Raw genomic sequence first — 24,326 nt, forward strand, 5'->3', positions numbered from 1 at the left:
CGTTGTTAATGGTTTGGCGCCAAATTAGTGAAAAGTAATCACAACGGTTATATTAGAACCCGTTTTCAATACATTTTAACAACGGTTGTAGACTCAATAACCGTTGTTATTAATATTATGAAAATCTTAAGTACAACATATTGCTTTATTCTGCTATACGCTACAAACACAAACACAAGCTAATACTGCTACTATATCATCCTCCATTCCTCCCTGATCGTCTCTCTGTCTTCATCTCCGTCACTGTTGTCACGTCTTCTCTCCCTCATCGTGTTTATCAATCAGGTATATATATGTTTCTTAGCAACGCTTATAACTAGATATAGGATTTTTTGGGTTATTATCTAATTTGTTGATAATTTAGCTTAATTGCTTTCCTGAATTTCGTTTATTTGTTTGCCTATTATTGTATTTTCTGAATTAGTTGCCTATTATTACGAATGTAGAATAATGACTCGAACTTGGATGATTGATGCAAATATGAGTGACCGCACCTACAAGGATGGTTTAGCTGAATTTTATGAATTCGTTTTGAACAATTTGAAAGGTTCTTCTAGTATTGCATGTCCTTGTGAAAGATGTGGTAATATTAGCTATATGGCTTTTTCGGACGTTAAAATACACCTAGAAAAGTGGAGATTTAGTCGATCCTATACACTTTGGATTTTTCATGGGGAATCATTAGAGGAAGAGAATAACTCGGAAGAAGATGATGTTGAGGTACACGAAAGGCTAAGCGATGATCCCGAGTTTGCGAGTTTTTGAGTTGGAAGAGTTGGAAGTAGAGAAGTTGAATGTTGGGTCTATAGATAATGAAGAGAATGATGATGAGTCCATTGCTTTTGAAGATGTAGGTGATGACACTAGTAATTGGGATGACCTTAACAACATGTATGAGAAGTTGTGTGAGTCTGAAGCACCTCTCTATCCTGGTTGTAAGTTCACAAAAATGTCGGTTGTGGTGAAGTTGTATAATATCAAGGGGGCAAATGGGGTGAGTGACACGTGTTTCACTAGTTTTTAGCCTTGATAAAGGAGTTGCTTCCAGATGGTAATGTTCTACCTGTTAAGACATATGAGGCGAAAAAACTAATAAGAGGAGTGGGTATGAAATATGAGAAAATACATGCATGTCCAAATGATTGCATATTGTATCGGAAATTATATCAAAACTTAACCAATTGCCCTAAATGTTTGGAGTGGCGTTATAAGGATAAGGAAGGGATCCTGGCTAAGGTGTTGTGGTATTTTCCATTGATACCAAGAGTCATAAGGATTTATGTGAATCCCGATGATGCAAAAATGTTAACTTGGCATGAAACGGGAAGAATAAATGATGGAAAGCTAAGACACCCGGCAGATGGTAAGCAATGGAAATCGTTCGATGCTAAGTATCCCGAGTTCGGCAATGAACCTAGAAACTTACGTCTAGCGCTGTCCACAGATGGAATGAACCCACACGGAAACATGAGTAGCCAACATAGTACTTGGCCGTAGTGTTGGCTATTTATAACTTACCTCCATATGTGTGCATGAAAAGAAAGTATTTGATGTTGTCGTTGTTAATTTCCGGCCCTAAACAACCTGGAAATGATATAGATGTATATTTGGAACCTCTTCTAGATGATTTGCGATTGTTGTGGGATAGTGGGATAGAAGTATTTGATGCATATAAGAACGAAACTTTCAATTTGAGAGCGATGTTATTGTGTACAATAACCTGACTATCCGACTTATGGCGACCTTTCGGGCACACAGTTCATGGGAAAGAGGCTTGTCCATTGTGTGGGGAGGATATCGAGTCCGAATACTTGAAGTCTTCTCGTAAGTATGTGTATATGGGAAATAGGAGGTTCTTGTATCATGAGCATTGTTATCGCAAGATGCGGAAAGCATTCAATGGAAGACAAGAACTTCGTCAACCTCCTAGAATTTTGAGTGGGCATGAAGTTTATCGGAAAGTAAAGCATATTGAGATAGATTACGGGAAGAAGAGCGGCTCTAAATTGTCTACTCGTGGGTATAAGAAAAGATCCATATTTTTTGATAAACTTCCATATTGGCGACGACTGGAGGTCGAGGCATTGCCTCGATTTCATGCACATTGAGAAAAATGTCCGTGATAATATTATCAATACCCTTCTGAATGTTCCTGGTAAAACAAAGGATAACGCGCAGCCTAGGGAAGATATGAAAATGATGGGTATTAGGCTAGAGTTGGCACCACAGAAGAGAGGTAATCGTACATTTTTACCGCCAGCAGCTTTTACCCTTTCACAGAATGAGAGAAAAGAGTTATGTGCATGCTTGAATGGAATTAAAGTGCCACATGGTTATTCGTCGAACATCAAAAGCCTAGTGTCGATGCAAGACCTAAAACTCACCGGGTTAAAGTCACATGATTGTCACACTTTGATGCAACAATTACTACCTGTGGCTATTCGTTCCATTTTACCTGAAAAGGTAAGATATGCTATAACTAGATTCTGTCTCTTCTTCCAGTCCATATGCGAGAAAGTCATCGATCCCGATGACGCGGATTCATTGCAGGACCTCGTTGTAACCTCTCTTTGTCAGTTGGAAATGTATTTTCCACCCTCTTTCTTCACTATCATGATTCATCTGACCATTCACTTGGTTAGGGAGATTTTGTACCTTGGGCCCGTGTACTTGAGATACCAGTATCCTTTCGAAAGATGGATGAAAGTCTACAAGGACTATACATCTAATCGGTATCGTCCGGAAGGTTATATTGCTGAACGCGCTATTTTAGACGAAGCTCTTTCATATTGTCACGCTCATCTCTCCCCTGAGGAGTTGATTGGCGTTCCTAAGAATCGTCATAGTGACTGGATGACCGGAAAAGGTATTAGGGGCCGGGTTGAAAAAATTGTGACACGTGAAATGTTGTATTTAGCACACATGTATGTGCTAAACAACGAAGATGAGGTGCAACCTTATATTCAACAACACAAAGATGAGCTCAAATACGATCACCAAAACAAGACCGAGAAGTGGATTGCGAACGAGCATACGAAGACGTTTCCGGAGTGGTTTAGGAATATTGTCTTACGATTATCTTGATCAAACCTGGTGATGACATCTCTCCTAGGTTACTACGTCTTGGTTTAGGTCCAAATGCCAGGGTCACCTTTTACAACAGTTTTGCCATTAATGGATATACTTTTTACACCCACGAGCAACATGAGTTGAGCACAATGCAAAATAGTGGTGTGAGTTCTGAATTTGAGGCAATGCACTTTGCTACTTCAAAAGATAAAAAGCCTATTTGGGGAAAATGCCTTTATTATGGTGTTATTCAAGAAATATTGGTACTAGATTACATTGATTTCACAATGCCTTTGTTTCGATGTAACTGGGTTGATAACAACATCCATTGTGTCCGAAAGGATAAGATGGGATTTACGTTGGTCAATCTGGGTAAGGTTGGCAATAATAAGGATGATCCTTTCATAATGGCATCCCAAGCTAAACAAGTGTTCTATGTCACCGATCCTATGGATAAGAAGTGGTCTGTTGTACTATCTATAAGGAGTAGAAGGAGTAGTCCATCCGATAATGGTGATGATGATCAGGATGTCGTTTTTGAGGGAATGGATCACTCTACCACTGTATCTTATTTCGACGATGTTGACACTGATCATGAGGACACTGAAAGCATCTATATGAGTGATGACCATGGTGAAGGTATTTGGGTTAACGAAGAAACTATGATATCCAAGAAACGTCCCCGATCCTGAGATAGTTCATCAGGACACAGTGATATGGACGACCAACATTTTGAGTCATTTTCAGACCAATAATTTGATGGTTTAATTTATTGGTAAATCAATAATGGTCATTATATTGTTAAATAAAAATTCCCAAATTTGCATGGCATGGTAAATCCTGTAGCTTAGATATGCAGTGTTACAGGTTTGGACTGTAATGGAATTACAGTAATTTTAAAAAAAAAAGGTTCAACAATAACAACGGTTATATTTAAATTACCCGTTTTTAATACTTTCAACAATGGGTGTAGTACCTCTACCCGTTGTCAATGATTTTTTTGACATATTTCATTTTGGCGCAAATTTGGTGAAAATATATTACAACGGGAATATTTTAACCGTTGTAATAAACTTTTGACAACGGTTGACTTTTATTGACCCGTTGTTATTAACATATAACAACGGTTCTTCTTTGAGCACCCGTTGTCAATAGTTTGTCTTAATAAAAAACTAATTTAGAAACCCATACAGCATGCCATACACAAACACACACAACATTATTAGTTCAACCGTTGGTATCCTGTGTTAATTCTTCTCTCTTCCTCGCTTTTTACATTCTCGTCGCCGGCCGTCGCCCAGTTTCCGACGCCCAGATTCCGTTGCCTTCCCTTATCATCCTGCTCGTTCTCTTTATCATCATCATCAACAGGTATGTTCACTTTAATTTTGTGTTTCGTCATTAGGGTTTTAAGACGATCATCTTGTTTCTTTTTCATGCATCTGTTTGTTTTTCGTCTTCTTTGTTATCTTTATCATCCCGCATCATCTACTTCACTCCTCTTATTAGGGTTTAGGATTTTAGAAGCTCAATCTGTTGTTTTACATTTTCATTCCTATTAGGGTTTAGGGTTTTAGATAATACTCTGCATGTACGTTGTTAAGTTGTTCATTTACAGCTATATCATTCATATTTGGGTTTTAGGATTATCATGGGTGAAAAACGTAAAAGAAGTCAAAAGAATAATGAGCCTGGTGATAATAAGCCTGGTGAGAGGGGTGCTACGAAGTGCCAGAAAGTCCTTGCAGCTATAGCCGCTAAACAGCCGTTCCAAATAACATGGAGTGAGATGGGTTTCCCTACTGGTCCAAATGCGGGTCTTTTCTCCAGTTGGATTGGTACTTGCACAAGACAGTTTGTGCCTATCCATTTAGATGATTTTAGAAATTTGAATCCAAAATTGGCGGAGTTCTACTTGGCTCGTGTAAAGGAAGGCTTTATTATACCCGATGAAAGCCATGATGAGTATTTAATGCATAAGGCAGCGGATGTCCACAGGCAGTGGAGGTGTGGCGTTGCTAGGGATTGGTTGTATGTGGACAAGGCAACGGGGGAGATGCGTAAGAGCCCACCGGAAAACAAGTGTCCCACCATCAAGCAGGAACAATGGGATCTTTTCAAAAAGATGAGAACTACGAGAAGTTTCGGGTTAAATATCCTCGCCTTTTAACGATTTACCTATCATTTTTTTAATTAATGAGTCCTTTATATAATCTTTTTATTATCTCATCTACTTGCGCCTTTATATAATTATTTGAAGGTCGTTAGCAGAAGAAATCGTGCTAACATTTCATGCAAGAAGGGGAAATGGTATGGTTCTCGAGGCGGTTACAGAAAGATAGAAGAGGACCTTGTAAGTAGCATGCATTATTCCCCTGTGAGACTTTATTTTTTTAATCACACTTGGACTTGCATTGATACACATTTACGTGTATAAATGTTACCATGTTAATGTGTAGGTGGCAAAGGGAGTGAAAGAGGTGGATCGGCATGTAACTTATAAAGAAGGGCACACGCCTAAAGGATCCCGGTCGTCGCGTGACAAATATGATGAGGAAGTTTTGGCCAACATAGTAAGCATTATTTTATTAAGACGAGTTCATTACTAACTTTATTATTTTAGTCACAAATATAATTTGAAGTTTATTTAATATATTATAGGACAACGTATTGAAAGAGGTAGAAGAAGGGAAATTCACTCCCAGTGGTCGTAATGACGTTCTTGCTAGAGCGATCGGCCGACCCGAACATCCAGGTCGTTTGAGGGGCATCCCGTTACAGGTTGGAGTAACGAAATATTATGGGAAAACTGCCCAGATAAAGAAGAAAAGGAAGACTAAGTCTGAGAAGGCTGACATGGCAACATTTATTCTATTATTTTCATTTAAGTTCAATTCACATGTTATTGTTTGGATAAAAATTGCTGACACATTACATTCTTGGCAAGCAGCTTCGGTTAATGGCATCCGTACTACTAAAGCTGAATCTTTGGAGGTAAGCTTTCGAAGAAGAAGTGAAGATGATGGAGGATGTCATTTCTAAAGGGGTTAATAATAAGGTACAACAGATTGGTCAAGAGGCCGCTACTACTTTGGCAATACATGAGAAGGAAGTATCGGTCAACGAGATTCAGAAAGATCAGGTACCTAATAATGCTTCTGAAGTTGTAACAACTAAAGCCGATCAGGTACCTAATACTTCCTTATTTTTCTTTTCTTTTTTTGGGTAAGATCGGGGTGTGTTCTTTGCCGACTCTAATGCTATAACTTCGACATGGTGCCATTGAATTGGTTAATTTTATTAGGTAAATAATGGGTCTGAAAAGAAGATGCAACTTGAGAAGACGGCTGATGGAAAACAAAGATACATCCCCTTCAAGTCGGTTCCTGTTTTGATAAGGTATGCATGAAGTGTTTAATTAGTTAAATTTATATGAATCTTTGAAGTTTGTGCAAAAATCGGCCTTTGAGACAGAAAGCGTTTTTGCAAAATCTTTTGAATCTTGACGCGTTTTTGCAAAGATATAATAATGTATGTGTATATTCTTTAGGCCGTAAACAAGAGGCCGATTATTCTTCTTGACCCTAATAGAACCGAAAAGCCACATGTGCGTGTTGACCGGGGTCTTGTAGAAATGCACACCAAATCTCTGATAGAATCGTAGTTCATGGCGAAAAACTTTTGCCAAATCATACCAAAGTAGAGATAACTACAGTCTTACCAGGCCATGAAAACTTGCAAATCGCTGTCCCGATTCGTGACGACATTACCATTGGGAGATGCGCTTGGAAGTTTCATCCAATGGCCTGAAACTCACATCTACTTGGCGAAGATATCTCCGCCTCAAGAAGCGGAAAGCGGTTGGGGTTAGAAGAAATACCTTTATATATATGTTACATTTTTAATTGTTGAATGTTTTTATATGTTAAATTTATATGTTATTTTTTTTTTGTAGGGAACAAAAAAAGGCGGCTTTGGCGGATAAGCCTAAGTCCACGGACATGCCAACGACCTCGTCGAGACAACAACTTGATGAGGTATTTAATTAACTTCTCCATTTTTTAAAAAATTAACCTCGCTCCCTTTATTTATATTTTGTCTGTATTTATAAAAAGCATGGTAATTTTGTGTAGGGGACAAAAAAGACCGATAAGCCTAAGTCCCCGGTCTTACACTGCTACTACTACCTCATCATTGAAAGAGCGGGTTGACGAGGTATTTAATTAAGTACGCTTTTATTTTTATTACTCCAACTAGGATATGTTACCTTTGGATTTTTTATTATTTTAATTATCTACTACATGTGTAGGTTGGTGGTAGTAGCACAAAATCAAAGACTCATTCTTTCCGGACACGAAAGTTAGGAGTTTAAACTCCACACAATATAAAGGGAAGGATTACATGCAAAAAGTAAGAACGGTGACGATGATGAGGCGCATGAGGAGGTGGCCATCGCATAGCCACCGAGCAAGTGATAGTTATTCCGCTCGAGGAGGATATTCTAGGGGCCGAGCGCAAGCGCTTATATCATGGGATCCGCTAGCCGTATGGTGGCCTAGACCAGATTGATATAGCACACATATTTGTTTGGATGAAGTAAGTTTCTTAATAAATAATTTCATAGTCTAATATTCTGACTACTAGATAGTGTTTTAAATACCGGAATTAATACCGTAATAATGTAGGATATTGAAATTGAGAGTGATCCCCGAGAAGAATATTCCATCTGATCAATACGGATTCTTGTGCCCCTATGTTTTATCTTTATTTATTTCGGATTTCTCGTTCGAACAACGGGTAGATTATATTGCTCAGCAATTGGCGACAACCAAGAAGCTGATTTTTGGCGCTTATAATGAAAAAGGGTAATAAACAAATTAATATTACGTTTCCCCCTACAATTGCATTTTCATAACTAATATATGTACTTGTTAATAATGATGATATCTCTTGATGTAGGACTCATTGGGTGCTAGCAGCCATCATGCCGACAAAGAATAAAGTTTTCTGGTTGGACTCTTTACATCATCAACCAAGCGAGACTTTTAAGCGCTTGATTAATATGTAAGTTTATAATAATGATTTATTTATAATAACATTAAGTTTCAATTTTTATTTATAGAAAAAAGCTCATTTTTGCCCCTAAAAAAATGAGTTTCTGCCTCCTTTTTTATTTTAAAAAAAAGGGCCTTTGAGAAGAAAAGAGCAAACGAGCAGGATCAACCCACGAAAGATTCTGATGTTGGCCCTGATTTTATTACGATAACAGGGGTACGCGCTCAAATACAATAACATTAAGTGCAAAATCTGTGTTTAATACTAATACAATACCTAAAGTTCAAGATTCTGATGTGAGCCTTCTCTCGTCTGTTTGTTTTTATGTAATAATAGGCCCCTCGCCAGCCAGATAGCATACAATGTGGATACTACGCTTGTCGGTTCATGTTGGAGATTATTAGGCGAAGATATATCATTATTCCAGAAAAGGTTAGTAATTTAATAATGTGTTTATTACTTTTTTTAAATTAGAGCTATAATGTTGTCTTGCTTGCTACTATATATACCATGATGTTGCTAATGTTGTCTTAGCTTGCTTGCTGCTATATATACCATAATGTCTTCTCTTTGTCTTTTCCGCAGTATGCAATCAACCCATCACAACAGATTCAGCAGTACTCAAGTATAGATATCGACGAGGTAAGAGACATGTGGGGCAACTACGTCTTAGAAAATAGAAATAATGCATGATACTCAGAGTTTAGATCAACTTATTAGTAAATTTTTTGTTGAAGTTAGGGAATGATTAGTTCATGTAAATTCAACTCCTTGTAAGTATATATATATATATATATATATATATATATATATATATATATATATATATATATATGATCTTTGTTGTGGTTGAATTGAATCTATTGAGTTCGATGAACCCAGTTTGTGATTTATCTTTGGTTTGGTATATATATGGTCTTTCTTTGATATATGCAGGTTTTTGAATGGCATGAAACAAATTTAATTTTTCAAAACATTAGGAATTCGTAATAAAAACGGTTACTAAAAAAAACCGTTGTGAATACTTTTCACAACGGTTAATAAAAAAAATACCGTTGTGAATGACTTTCAGAAATACCCGCGCATAATATTCAACAACAGGTTTTAAACTAAGAACCGTTGTTAAAAGTCTTCACAATTTTGAAGGTAAAGTTACAACAACGGTGGCTTCAACTAAGAACCGTTGTTACTAATAATTTCAACAACGGGTATGTAGCATAAACCCGTGGTCAAAAGACTTCACAATTTTGGAGGGAAAGTTACAACAACGGTTATACATACGACAACCGTTGTTATATTATTCCCTCCAAAATTTTGAAACACTTTCCACAACGGAGAACACCCAACAACAACGGCTTTTAACCGTGGTGAATACTTTAGACAACGGTTTCACTAAATAAGCAAACCGTTGTAAATACCTTCTACAACGGCCGCTTTAACAACGTCCGCTTTTTGTTTTTACAATGGTTTTTACCCGTTGTTATAGGCTGTATCTGTAGTAGTGCATATAGTGAAATCCTCTCCCGGCTTGGTGCCCGTGGTTTTTTCCCATTCAAGGGTTTTCCACGTACAAAATTGTTTGTCTTGTCATTGTGGTTATTTTATTTATAGCTTAATATCGTACCCTGACGACCTGACCTATAATCTAATTAGAGCTAGTTAACCCTGCACAATATCACCCTGACCTGATTTCGCCCTGCGCAAAATCCACACAAAACAAACTACAAGTTTTAGATCTGAAAAACTCAAGCAAAAACAACGTTTCAAGGTTTTTAACAGTATGAAAAGATACCCTAATATGTTTTACAACTTATTCTTAAATACTAAAAGTCTAAAATTATCCATCAAGAAGCAAAGTGGGCCGAAATATCTAACTTAAGAATTCCGCCAGACATGAAAACAGTCGATCGTCTAGCTAGAATAGTCGATCGATTAATTCCCAACTTGCAACCTATCGATCGACTGTAAGCAGTAGTTGATAGACTTTTCTGAACAATCAGCAATAATGTTTAGCATCAGCATTATAGGCTTCCTTGAGACTTCACGCACTCCAAGACGATAGTTTTCGAGCTTCAGCTTTAGTATTGTCCAAAATACAACTCTGGGGACGGGCTTTGGCTTTTGTATGCATGTTCGGGTCCAATATCTGCACAGAATACAAAATAACCCAAAGTAGCCAATTCACGGGATAATAGTAGTTAGCCGCTACCTAATATGCATAGAAATGCGTGCAAAATGATAGAGAAAACGTAAAATAAAGCACGCATCAATAGTCGTTCGATATTAGATCAGAGGAGAGGTCAAGAAGGTTAGGTTCAAGCAGATTTGGGTGGGTGAAAATGGTTGTGAGGAGGCTATATGACGAGCGTGAAAAATGGATGATGTTTCTTGAGCACAATCAACGCGTGTGTTAGGGAGTTGTTAGCTTGAAAGGGTGTGAGCATAGGCAAATTGTAAGAGAATTAAATAAAAAGATAAAACGGCTTAAATGGCATAATGAGGGCGATAGATCTTTTATTAAGGCGCAAGACCGACAAAAGGTGGTAAAAGAAATTGCATATCTCGTTAGGCAAGAAGAGGCACTTTGGAGGAAAATATTAAGATCGAGCACTTTGGATAAGGGACGGTGTCAAAAAAAAACAAATTTTCATATGGGCTGGATAATGGAAAGCAAATATTTATATTTAAAAGCTTTTAACAAGAATGGAAGAGTCTTTGACATAAGACGAATATAGGTAATTGTGCCAACGCCTATTTTCGAAGCTATTTAGATCGTCAAGGCCTACTGGGTTTGATGATTTTTTCACTGAAGTGGAGAGACGAGTGAGTGAGATTTGCGGAGTAAATTTATCGTGGGGATATAGTGGTAACGGCTCTAAACAAAATGCATTTGCTTAAATCATCGGGATTGAGCGGTATGACGACTTTTATCAAAAATTTTGGAATATGGCGAGTCCTCTAGTGTTCGTACTGTGTTGGGGATTCATAATGGTGCTCTATTTCTCGGTGGTTTAAACAAAAGAAATATTGTGTTTATTCTGAAGACAAGAGCTTCTGACAAAATGGTTGACTTTTGCCGAATTAGATTACGTAATATGGTGTATAAGTTAGTTTTAAAGGTGCTTGCAAATTTATTAAAAGTTCTTTTGGGGGAGATTGTTTTGGAGATCGAGTGTGCTTTCTATTGGAGTATTTGTCCTCCACAATAATGCATGATAATATTATTAAATCTCATTAAGAAATTATGGACGTGGGCCATAAGTCAGCCTGCGGGCGCGATGCTACCTACCGGTCCATAGTCACGGGCCACTTGCACACCTAGCCAATCTATGGACATGCAACGGTCTTTTGAAAGCCACACTCGGTGGCATAAAAATGCTTTCGACCGGATCGTTTTAGATCGGTCGGTTTCGTCTCGGCAAGGGTCTCGAAATGATGCAAGAGATGTTTGGAGTCGCCACCAAGCATTTGTGGGATGTCTGGAACCTGTTCGAATCCACATTATACCTCGGTCAAACGAAGCACAAAGCAGGGTTTGACATAGGTACTAAAGATAAGGAATCGTCCCTCTTTAGCATCCTATCTCTAGAATGACTCTCGTACGCCCTGGATAAGGTCGCCCACTATCCAAAGTTTCTGAGAAAGAGGTGAAGGTACGTATTGGAAAGCCCTTTAATCAGACACCCAATTCCGCCCATGGTAGCGGCCTCTATTGATCGATCTTGGTTGGTTAAATGCAAAAGTTGATAAAACGGTTTAAATGCATGAATGCGCATCCAAATGTTTAACCTAACATGTGAGCTTTCTATGTCGGTTTGTTTAATCCCAGTATCAAGTATAAGATGTCGAGTTGGATTTAACGTTGATTTGCATGCAAGACGGAAATTAAACATCCAATTACCGAATTAGGTTTATGGTGCATAACGATATCCATTTGTCTTAGTAAGGCATTTTGCAAATATGATGTTGAATGGGCAGATTCGTCATCTGATCCGTCCTGTATTCAGGTCAACCGAAGTCGGGATCGTCCTAGACAAATGCTGGAAGGAGAACAGACCCTGCATCAGGCGACCATAAGAGCCGCGAGCCTATTGGCGATGCGAATGGGTCTGCCCAGATCTGCATCAGACCACCATAAGAGGCGCGAGCCTATTGGCGATGCAAATGGGTCTCCCCTTGTTTGAAAATGGAAAAATAAATAGCCTGTTTAGGCGCGGGTCAATAGACGATGGAAAACGTCTTCTTACCATTGAAAAAGTTTGTAAAACGTATTGAAAAATGGGTGTTTAAACCCGTCTTGATTTGAAAAGACCGTTTAGGCACCTTTGTGTTGATTTGAAGAACGAGACTTGAATAATCGTCATTGTTTTGACAATATTCGATGCCGGGTTCGGTTTTGCAAGCTTGACATGAATAGTTTTGAAAATATTTATGAACTAATTGTTTTAAGTTCATTTGTTTGTAATTAGTCAATATTCATCATCGTACTCGGGTTAAAATCCGACATGGTATATGGAACCAAGGATGACTTTGTGTTGATGACTAATACATTTGTTTTGAAAATGTAATGAAATGATGAAAGGCTTTAAAATACCCTTCAAAATGTAAATAAATGAAATAAAAGGTTTTAAAATACCTTTTGAAATGTAATTAACCGAATATTATCACCGAAACACGGATTAAACCGTCATGGTATTAAGAACCAAGGGTGAAAAATGTTTTATGGTTAAAAACTTGTCATAAAAATGATTTGAAATATTTGAAATGGTAAAAAAAAACCGATTGCAAATATGAAATAAAAATAAAGGAGATGAAGAGACCAAACACGGTTTGGATTTAGGTTGGACATGCTGCTTTAGGCGCGAGCCTGTGTGCTACGTAAGTAGCCTCTGCCTCAACCAAAAATCCGGTTTTGGCTCATTCTTCCCATGTTTTGGACCATGTTATGCATGATTTAGCATGTTATAGTGATGAAACATATGAAAAGATGATAAAAGAAGATTTTTACACCCTCATACTTACATGCTAGGCTTGTGGCGAGAAATCGACGTAAGTGTATCAACTTGTTTGGTCGGAAAACTCGGTTTAAAACCGTTTTAGTAAGTAAAAGAGTGATTTGTTAAGTTTAGTGATGGTGTAGTGGTCGAGATGGTCGGTCAAGTGATTTAATGCACGATGATGGTACCAAACAATGTGTAAGGCTTGTATTTACGATCGGTAGGTCGTAAACAAGTGTCGGATTGTGACTTGAGAAGTCAAGTCTAGAATTTTAAGGGAGAAAAGAGGCAGCGGATCTCGCGTAACTCTCAAATGGTGGCATTTGAGGGGTATTTATAGGAAAATGGGTGGTTGTGTGTGTTTTGAGCGACATGGCTGCATGGGCTGCTCAAAGAGGCGCGAGCCACGTCGCACGTCTTCGAGGAGTCTCACTATCACACGAGGAAATCATCATTTGTTCTATCCTAGGATTTGGATGAACATCATTTGTACTTGACCATGTATGATTCCGGGAAATCCTAACATGGAAGCATTTGAATGGTTTTGTTTTTTGTGTTTGACTCGGTTTGAGTCGTTGTTGGAGTCGGGATTTGAATTTTGAGTCGGTTTTTGGTCCGGTGTCGGTTTTGACTCTAGTTAGTGTCATTGCGACCCCGTCATCATGCATTAAACACACCAGGTACTTTTGAAAAGTTTTGAAATGTTTTATTTTCGAAATCGTTTTAAGTTTTCCGACGTATAGTTGTACACAAACTGTCGATCAAACGCTGCGATTCTTAAGCATGTTGTAGTCTGATAATCATCGGGTGTTTGTGGAGACTCGAAAGATACTGGGTATCTACAGGAATATACATGGGATATTCATTGGCAATACTTGTGAGCTAATCAACTTATATCGGTAACGGATGGCCGACTAGAGTTTGACGTTACTATCGTGAGACGGCGGTGTTTAGCTGATCCCTTTCAGTCACACCTAAAGGAACAAGCCCCAACACGAAAGCTAATTAATTGTATGAGATACAGTTTAATTAATCCCTTGATAAATTGACTAAAAAAAGGTTAGTCGATTAAATTGATTTAGAGAGATATCGCGTTGTGAACTCGAGGCGCGAAAATTATTATTTAATTATGTGATAATTAAAGAATAAATTATTTGAGACGGGAATTAATGATTAAACGTTTAATTGTTAAATTAGTACTAATTGACTGATGTCATTAGTATTGGTACGTAAAATATATGTGTAGTTGTACACGTATATTTACTGAGTGTTTTAGACGAATTTAATTGGGAAGCATTTAAACATAAATCGATGTTTAAATAAAATTTACACGTATTTGTGCGACAAATATAAAAACCAAAATGGACCCGTAAATAGGTAATTTTGGACCGTGTAAGTGCATGTGGTAGTGTGTGTGTGTGTGTGTGTGTGTGTGTGTGTGTGTGTGTGTGTGTGTGTGTGTGTGTGTGTGTGTGTGTGTGTGTGTGTGTGTGTTGCTTTAAACACCATCATTTCTTTTACACATTTTACTTCCCCATAATTACTTTTGTTCTAACCCATTCACATGATGATTGTGTGTAATTAAATAAGAAGAAAACACTCCTCCACTAGCTTACATAGACCGTCTAAGCCTCACCTACACAACATTGGTGTTGTTCATTTTTCCTTCACTTGTTTTGCATGTGGAAAAATATTGTTTTTCTCTCTAAAAATCAAAAGAAAATTATTAAGTGTCAATAATTCAAACCAAAATTACTAAGAGTGTTAGTAATAGATTTGTATATTTTTCAAGGGTAATCTTACTTAATATCTAGTTAATATTTGTAAAATTATTGGGTAAGTTCTTGGGTGCATCATGCAAGGAGGCTTTCTCTTTGGGAGTTTGATTTGGAGGATCTTGCCAATATGAATAGCTCAAGAACAAGTAAAATGGAGATCTTGGATGTGCCCAAATGCTACCTTTTCTCAATGTAAGGAAAAATGTTTTTCCTCTTCTTTTTATTTAAAAGCTTAGATATTACATGCATATTGCGTAGATCCATCAATTTATAAAATGAAGATTTTTGATAACCTAATTAAAGTGTCTAGTTTGGGGTTATGGACCTTCAAGTGGTATCAGAGCCATGGCTTGTATTATGCATGTTAATTTTAAGCAATTTAATCTAATTATGAGATAATTTTAAAATTAAAAATGGTGCTAAAAAAACATTTTTGCACGAAAAGGTTTGCATGCATACCTTCTGATCTCAAATGATTTGCGGTCAAATTTGGTGAGTTGTGGAATTATTTTGCTATTTTTAATCATTTTTATAGAAAACCGAGTCGAAAATATCGTATTTTGGTTAAGAGGTTAACTAAATAGTTAAACTTGGATTCTGACCTTGAATTTTTTATATGTTATCACATGAAATTTTTACAAATGTTCTGTAAAATTTTGTAAGAAGTTATGAAGATTTGCATGTTTATTGATTTTTAATGATTAAAAATCGATAAAAATCGATTATTTTATTCAAAAATAATAAACAGAATTTTCTGGGTATGAAATTTTTTGGTATATTCCAAAATATATTTTATATGATAAAAGTGAAATGTAGAAAAAATTTTCACACTTTTTGATGTTTATTGGATTTTATTCGATAAATATGGATGTTTTTGTTCATATAATTAATTCGAAATTTTTGGACTAAATTTTTGACCTTTTTAGGTCCCTCGAAGCGTTCCAGAATGTACAAAATTTTTATGTCAAAATTTTGTAATGGTTAAAATTATTTTTGAATTGGTTATCAAGGTCGTGATAAAAACCGATTTAAATAGCACATGGATAATATCAATTCAAACTAATTCTTATTAAGAAATTAGTGTGGACTAATTTTGAGTTCTAAATCAGTTTAGACAATTATTTTGAGCTTAAATGAGATTTAAGCGTTGATTATTGATTTTTAACGGTAAAAATCGATAAATTCCGCAAAACCGAGCTATTTTTTAAAAGATTAAGCTAAAGGGGCGATTTGGGCATGAAAGTTACAACATTTTATTTATTTTTATTGTTGAATTCATGAACTTCATTTATTTAATTACTTATGCAATTTTTGTACCTAGTATGACCTAGTTTATTTTAATCGTTATTACCCGAAATGTATGGGAATAACGATTTGTTTGTAATTTAAATACGATCTCGTATCGTCGGTTTGTAATTAATTAATAGTTTTCTATTTATTTAATTAATTAATGTATAATAGGAATAGCTATGTAATTTGATTGTAATAGTTATTTTAATTTCCGGCGTTTCCTCGTGACGGAGCATTTTTGGAAGAGGTTCCAAATCTCGCAAGATGGTGCATGCTTGGATGATGATTCAATGAAGATGCTAGGGACCAAAGACTTGGTTTCCGAATATGTAATTTTCTAGTTAATTTGATTAGCTAGGAGGCCATACTAGGATTTGTCGATTTATTCGCTTTTGCAGGTTTGCTTTATTTTTATGCTAGTTAATCATGCCGAAATTGCCACACATGCATTTTTATGGTTTCATGCTTTTATCGTTCTATTGTCGAATTAAAGTTATCGAAGATTCACCTAGTTAGTTCACTTAAAGGAGAATGATAACTAATTGACAAGATCTCTCACATTCTTTATTTAAAATTGAGATTAGCCTTACCAATTATTAACACCTATGAATCCCTTGTTCATTAGAGCCACGCTCGCCCAAGCAGGGTATTCTCTTTTTACCTCGGGTAAGTAAGGTGATAAGGATTATCACGCGCCAAAATTGGTTGGACTCAACGGGGTATAAGACGGTCTTGTATTCCGGGGCTAGTAGATGGGTTTGTTGAAATCCGTCGACCAAGAGTTCTAAAGGTAGAATTAGTCAAGCGTTGACTTACCGAATTTAGATAATTATGGGATGTTTCGCCCAAGCGATGCCTATTTTTGTCTAAAGACGGATTTTGGAATCATTTATATAATTTAGTGAGATGTCATTATATAAATGGACTTATTAAAAATGTTTATCAAGTTTTTATAACATTGAATGTTAATTTTTCCTATTTTCCCGTTCATATTCATAAATGTATATTCTATGACATCGTGCATTTCATCCTTCTTTCATCCTCCATTTATTATTATATTCGTTTCGTTCTTTCATAGAAAGCGGTTTCTTTGAAGGAATTCGGTAGCAATGATTGGAAATCTGATTTACCAATTCACCTACATAAGCTTGCAACGATTTTTGCGATTATTTTACAACTTAACGTCCATAAATATTAAAAGGGATTTCGTGTAGCAAACTCTTATTACGAGTTTAAAATAGGAGTCACATTTTATCAAGAGTGTCTTGATTTTGAAAGTGACACGTCCGTCATGAAGATGACATATTAGTTTTAATTACTCAAGAGTAATTTAAAAGTTTGCGAACAGAGTTTTCAAAAACACAAAGAATACTCCAATATGATATCGTCAAATGACTCACTTCGAGAAAGGCCAAATCGATTGTTTATGCGCTAAAGAATTTAGGCATATAACGAGAATTGACTGGTTAGGTAGTCCAATTTCGCAAGAAGTTGAGATTTTGCCACATGTTGCACTTACTTTATAGTAATTTACTCTTACTAAGTGTATAAAAGATCACGAATAACATGAAGATAAGTCTTCATGAGATTCATTTTTGCTTGTTGAAGCAAAGAGGAATGTGAAAGTGAGTGGGAGTTAAGAAGAAGCAACCCTAGAGGATGCGATAGGACAAAGTTGAAAGAGACATCTACTCAAAGGATAGGCTAGTTCCACTATCTTTGTTTGAGATACCAAGTACGGCTCATTTCTTTGTAATGAAGTTTACATGAATTGATAAAACGTAAGACGTCTAGCATAGGACATTTTTGTATCGAAATAAAGCTAGAGTAGCAACGATTTCTATAGGGACAAATGTACCTAAATTTGGTTTTAAAAGAATGTAATCATCTATGTTTATACATAGAAGGCATCACTCATGTGATTTAAAACAAAAGGTTGTACCTACTCCTATGATAACTTGGTAGTTAGTTATGACCACTCAAGTTAGAGGTATTTTACATTCTTCACGAAAACTAAATATTATACTATCTTGTAGATTTTAAAGTCTCTAAACCGGTGAACCCAATTGATCAAACCTCAAGTAAATTCGTTTAATATAAACAATAAGCACATCAAACAACCATTTAATTGAGAATATTATGGTGTATGCGCATGTATTATGTTTTCTTTTGCAGAAAAGAAACACAAATAGTGAGGTGATTGACCATATACATACGGATGTGTAAGACCAACAGTAGGTTATATATACTTCGTTACTTTTACCGTAATATTAAGTAGATATGGAAACTTCGTATCTACTTAATAAGACGTAAAAGTAATTTTGAAACGTGGAATATTTTAAAAATGAAGTAGTAAACCAAAAGCACGACAAGATCAAGTAGTTGATCGGGAATTTCAAAGTAATGACTTTGAAGGTCAAATGGGTAATATCAAGTAATGACCTTTATAATCACTAAGAAGATTGTGAACAAGCTCACAAGTTACCTTCTCCTAAGGACACCATAGAGTATGGTGTAGCCAAGAAGATAAACCGAACTTTATGAGATATAGTTTGCCGTTTTCCGTAATTTTTTAAGCTAATTCTCACTAAAATTTAAAACCCGACTATAATAGCCTAAATGACTCCATATGAGATATGGATAGGGAGGGTCCCTAACTTGTCATTTTTATACATTTGGGACCATAAATGTTTATGTTCAGAACCAATTTGTGTATTTGTGAGGGTTATCCAAAATTGAACCACTTGGTTTTTACTCCTCCAAAACGAGAACAAAGAGTTTGTGGCTCGTAATGCCGTCTTTTTAGAAAGATTTTCATTTTCTGAAAGACAGAGTGGGAGAAATTTTGAACTTACGGAAGTCCAAGACCCACAAACTGAGTACAGTGCAAGAAGACGTTCTTTATTGAGGCTCAGTGGTTATAAGGAGATAATTTTGTGATAATATTGCGTTACTTTTCGAAAGTGACATATCATCAACCCTCATATAAGGCTTTTATATAGTGTGAACTCTATGTGATGGATTGACACCATGCAATTCGAATTGGTCTTCTTGCACAAAATGTGATAAGGAAGGAAACATGAGATGTTTCGAGACTTGATTTGGGGCGAAATCTTTGCACCAAATTAGGTTACCTTGATTTTTTCTTGAAGGATACATGAGATGTTTCAATCTTGAGTTGGTTACAGAAGGTTTATGACAACCCAAATGCCTTTATAAATTCGTATGTTCTTAGCATTATAGTTTCCCATAAGGATGAGATTCGGCAAAAGGATAATAAAACCTTCTCCTTGAATGAATCTCATGAAGGGAGAAGTTTTGTTGATCTTGTCAATTCTAAGAAGCCTAGCATGCTTGAAAGACCCCTATTGTGATCTTATATACGTCAAGGAATTGGAAGCTTGGGTTCAATCATGTCGTTAATCAGAATGGTATTACTTGAGTTGTCGAGGTACCATAATGATAGATGGAGTTTAGTGGGAGCTAAAGTGAGTTTCTTAGTCTAAATATGTGTTTGGCATATTAGTGACTAGAAATGTTCTCGGGTGAATACTTGAGAGTAGCATGGCGCATCAAAAATATCCGGATCTAATGAGATAGATCTCAATGGATATTAGCATTTTAGTCAAGAGACTTATGTGATAAGATTCTTCACTCGTTCAAGTTGTTGAAGACAAAATATGATCTCTTATGCTTCCACTGCAGGATCTATTATATATGCTAAAAGCTGCTCTCGCGGGAAATTATCATATTGAGAATATGAGAAGTCATTACCAATCATTTCCTAGTGAGTGTCACTAGATAATGATCAAGAGCATCCTTGAGTACTTGAGAAGCACTGAGGATTCACACTTGTTGTTTGGATGAATTTATGAATTTTGTGTAAAAGGGTTACACGATTACATTCCTATGCTTATAAGGAGTTATGGGCCTACTTAAGGAATTGTTAGCATGTAAAAGTGTTATGTGCATAAAGAAAATATAATATGTATAAGGAGTTATACATATATGTGCAAGAAGATATACATGAGAGATGTCATATGAAGGATTTGTATAAGAGTTATACGTATAAATCACGAACGAAATCTATGTACATTACAACATCTGATGTTGTATAAGAGAGTAGATATCCGGAGTTTAATGGAACTTGAGTAGTTCTGTTAGCCGAATATCGTCTCCCGAGAGACTGTGAAAACAGTGGGAGTGTTTGACTGGCTTTAGAACCAAAGTCTAAAACTTGTTTAGACATGTACTCAAAAAGGTCGTATGTGATAAAAAGATTACATAGAACAAAGGAAAATAGCAATGGAAATTAGAGGGATGCAACTGTTGCTAATCCTCTAACCAAAGCCGATGGCATAAGGTAGACATGATGGTCATGTCATCTCAGTGTGATTGAGGAGCATACCTTAATTGCAGAAGATCGTTATGTGAATATTGGATAGAGTATTAATATTTACATAAGTGATGATCGCATTCATTGTTTGAGCTTCATTAAGAACTCAATTATTCAGTTTGACTGAAAACATTGAATACCTTGTTTATCCGAATTGATTGTGGAGACAATGTTGAACCCCAATTCAAGTGAATAGGATGAACATTGTATTGGCCCCTAGTCACTTAATGAGGTGACGTCTCGGAGTGACTAGATTGTAAGACGATTGATGGTAGGTTGAGCACCATAAGGTCATAGAGATGACTAGTCGTTTACATAGGCAGACTATGGGATACTTTGCCGGGCAGTGACATTTATAGAGTCCCTTACATCTATTACAGATGCCTGGTCGTCGCAGAGACTTCTATGATATTCCTATGAGTCGATTCTTTAAACTGGAGACTATTATCTAAGCCAGTGCAGTTTCCAAGTGCAAAAGTATAGATAGTGCAGACAGGAATTGTTCACTCACGTTGGGTTTAAACATCTCTAGGCCACTCGAGGAGTTGTGACTGGGAAATGCGTGGCCACGCTCGGAAGTAATCTATGGTAATTTTTCCGGTCTTGCAGACACACTCCCGATCGAGAAAACCACTCACGATATGTTTATGTGCAAGTGCGACCTGAAAGACACCTTGCATTGTGTAATACTAAGGTTTTATGTGTCTATGGGTACTCTATCGAGCGGGGCTTACTCTGCGAGTAAGTAGTTTTTGACGCAAAATGTAGACTGCCTGTAGGGTACTCGATCGAGTAAGTTGGGGACTCGATCGAGTAAGGGCAACTCGATCGAGTAAGTTACTTACTCGATCGAGTAAGTTTGTTTTACGGGCTGAGTTTGATGGGTTTTGTTAATAATGCGAGATTAATATAAAAGGGTTCGTCTTATTTCTTAAACATCTTTTCAACATCCTAAACATTTCAAGAGACGATTAGAGGTTACGTGCTTTGCTTCTCTCGCATTATTGGCAAATCCATAAGCTAAGTTCGTCGGATCATCTTGTTCTTCACGCCGTTGTGATCATCGTGTCGGGGGTAAGTTCCTTGTGTAATTTATGTTGTGTTTCGTTGAGTTTTTTTAAAACCCTAATTGGGTATTGTTGGGGGTTTTTGGGTGATTTGTATGGTTGTGGTGGTAATTGTATGTATGCCTGTTTTAGGAGGAGGATTCGTAGAGGAGACTTTCTGATTAGCTGCTAGATCGTCTGTTGGTAATTGCTATTTCAGGTAGGGTTTCCCTACTCAGTATTGGTTACATAATGTTGATGTTGTTGTTGTTTTTGTATCTCCTATCGATGTTGGATTGGTTTTGGTGATTGTTGATAGTATATTGTTGATTGGTTGTATAACTGTCTGTGATTTCTGGGGTGCGTCCCTGGTTGAGTGGAGTCACTTGCGGGAGTGGCTTCAAGCACTTGATTCACCTTCTATGGAACCCGCCACAGAAGGGATTTGCACATTAATAAACGTGGGTTTATCGCTCGGAGGAGATGAGCGGGGCTTAAGTGGGAAAGCCTGCGGTCCTCCACTGGCGGGGAGGAGTACCTGTTGCGATGGGTATTCTGGTAGGGCTACACACTTTAGTGTGTAGTCAGGTGTGTGGTGATGTGACGGAGTTTGGAGATTGTTTGACTGTATTATCGTTTTATTGCAGCTGTGTATTTTATGTAATCAGTACTGACCCCGTTTAAATGTTTTAAAAACTGTGGTGATCCATTCAGGGATGGTGAGCAGTTATGGAGTGGGTATGAGACGATGCGTAGGGGTTAGCTGGGATGAGTCACCATGTTGTTGTTTTAAAAGTCTTCCGCTGTGTCGAACACTCTTTTGTTGTTTAGTAGTTTAACAGTTTGAGAACCTTTGTATTCCTTTTATCAGTTTTGCATTTGAGTTGTAGAACTTAAACTTTATTACTATCTAAATACGTTTCGTTTTTGTCCATTTGATTATCATTGCCTTGGGTTACCGATATGGTAGCATTCTTATACCTTAAGTGGTCCCGGTAAGGCACTTGGAGTATGAGGGTGTTACAAAGTAGTATCAGAGAGACGATCTTGAAACCTGTAACCAATGAACCTAATGAACATAGGGAGTCAAACTAAAATGAACCCGGGTAGGAGTTGTAGGAGCTAACTCTAAGACTTGGGAGACGTCCTAAAGTCGCGAATTCGTCTTACAACTTTGAACCGGTCACTGTGGGGTATGTGTCGGGATCGCTATGTGTTTATCTTGTGTTGTGTGTCTATATAGTAATGTATGGTGTGAATTGGTGGATGCATGCATGTGGAGAATAGGAGATGTGAGGTGAAAGATGATGATGATATGATTATACATATGTCGTTGGTTGAATACTAATATTGAATGATAGTTGATTTATAACATGGCTTATTAGAAACATGGAAGGGAAGTTATTGTTGTTTACGTATATAAAGAGATATCGTATATATATGTTTGTTTGTCGTTTTGCACAAAGTATAGTTGGTTAGAAAGTGTTGAGATAAGCATGCGGGTAGTATACGAGTCAGCATGACTCGATCGAGTGGGGGGCACTCGATCGAGTAGGTGAGTGACTCGATCGAGTGGGGGTAACTCGATCGAGTAGGTAGTTTTTCGTTTCTGGGCAGTAGCCTATTTTTTGGCACTCGATCGAGTATGTTTGGGCACTTGATCGAGTGGGGTCAACTCGATCGAGTAAGGAGGTGGCTCGATCGAGTACGTTTTTTGGTGCTTTCTGGCTAGGTTTTGGAGTCGAGGCACTCGATCGAGTAAGTGGGCAACTCGATCGAGTGGCCGCAACTCGATCGAGTGGCCGCAACTCGATCGAGTGGCCGCAACTCGATCGAGTGGCCGCAACTCGATCGAGTGGGTTGTGGCACGCGATCGAGTAGGTGCTGTATAGGTCGTTTTTATGTTTTGAGATATGGGATACATGTTCATGTTTACCTTTTTTTATATAGTTTTAAGATGCCGCCAAAGAGAACCGCGTTGTATGCCAGGGCAGAGAACATGAGTATAAATGAGATTGTTAAGATGTTGGAGCACCAAGATGCTCTTACTGAGGCTTTGAAGAAAGTGGGGAAAGGTAAAGAGGCGGGGCCAGATCACTCCAAGATAAGTATACATATAGCTAGGTTTAATCCTAAGAAGTATATGGGAACTGAGGCGCTAATTCTGCTGGATAATTGGCATAGAGAGATGGAGAATATACTCAATTTGGTTCATTGCCCACATGAACTTCGAGTGGAATAACATGCGTTCTATTTGAGGGAAGCAGCCGGTGAGTGGTGAGATAAGGTTAAGGTGAGTGCTATGGACTTATATGTGAAACATGGGTTACCTGCTATACCATGTGATGAGTTTAAGAGAGCTATGAGGCAAGAGTTTGTGCCAGAACATGTGCGTAGTAAGCCGAGGGAGGAGTTTGATGACTTTAAGATGACTTCTGACATGACCGTTGCTGAGTACTATCATAAGTTCAACGATAAATCTAGGTACGCAGAGGACATGGGGCTGAGCCAAGAGAACTTGGCATTGAGATTCGAGAAGGGGTTGACACCCAAGATCATGGAGAAGCTACCGCTAGGGGTCCTGACAGATGTTAAGGAAGTGTATGAGCATGTCGGGAGAGCTGAGAGGTTAGTATAGCTGACCAAGGAGAACCAGGAGAGAGCTTTTGAGAAGAGGAAGGCTGAGAGTGAGGGT

The sequence above is a fragment of the Silene latifolia genome, chromosome X (genome assembly GCF_048544455.1).
Source record: "Silene latifolia isolate original U9 population chromosome X, ASM4854445v1, whole genome shotgun sequence".
Classification (NCBI taxonomy): domain Eukaryota; kingdom Viridiplantae; phylum Streptophyta; class Magnoliopsida; order Caryophyllales; family Caryophyllaceae; genus Silene; species Silene latifolia.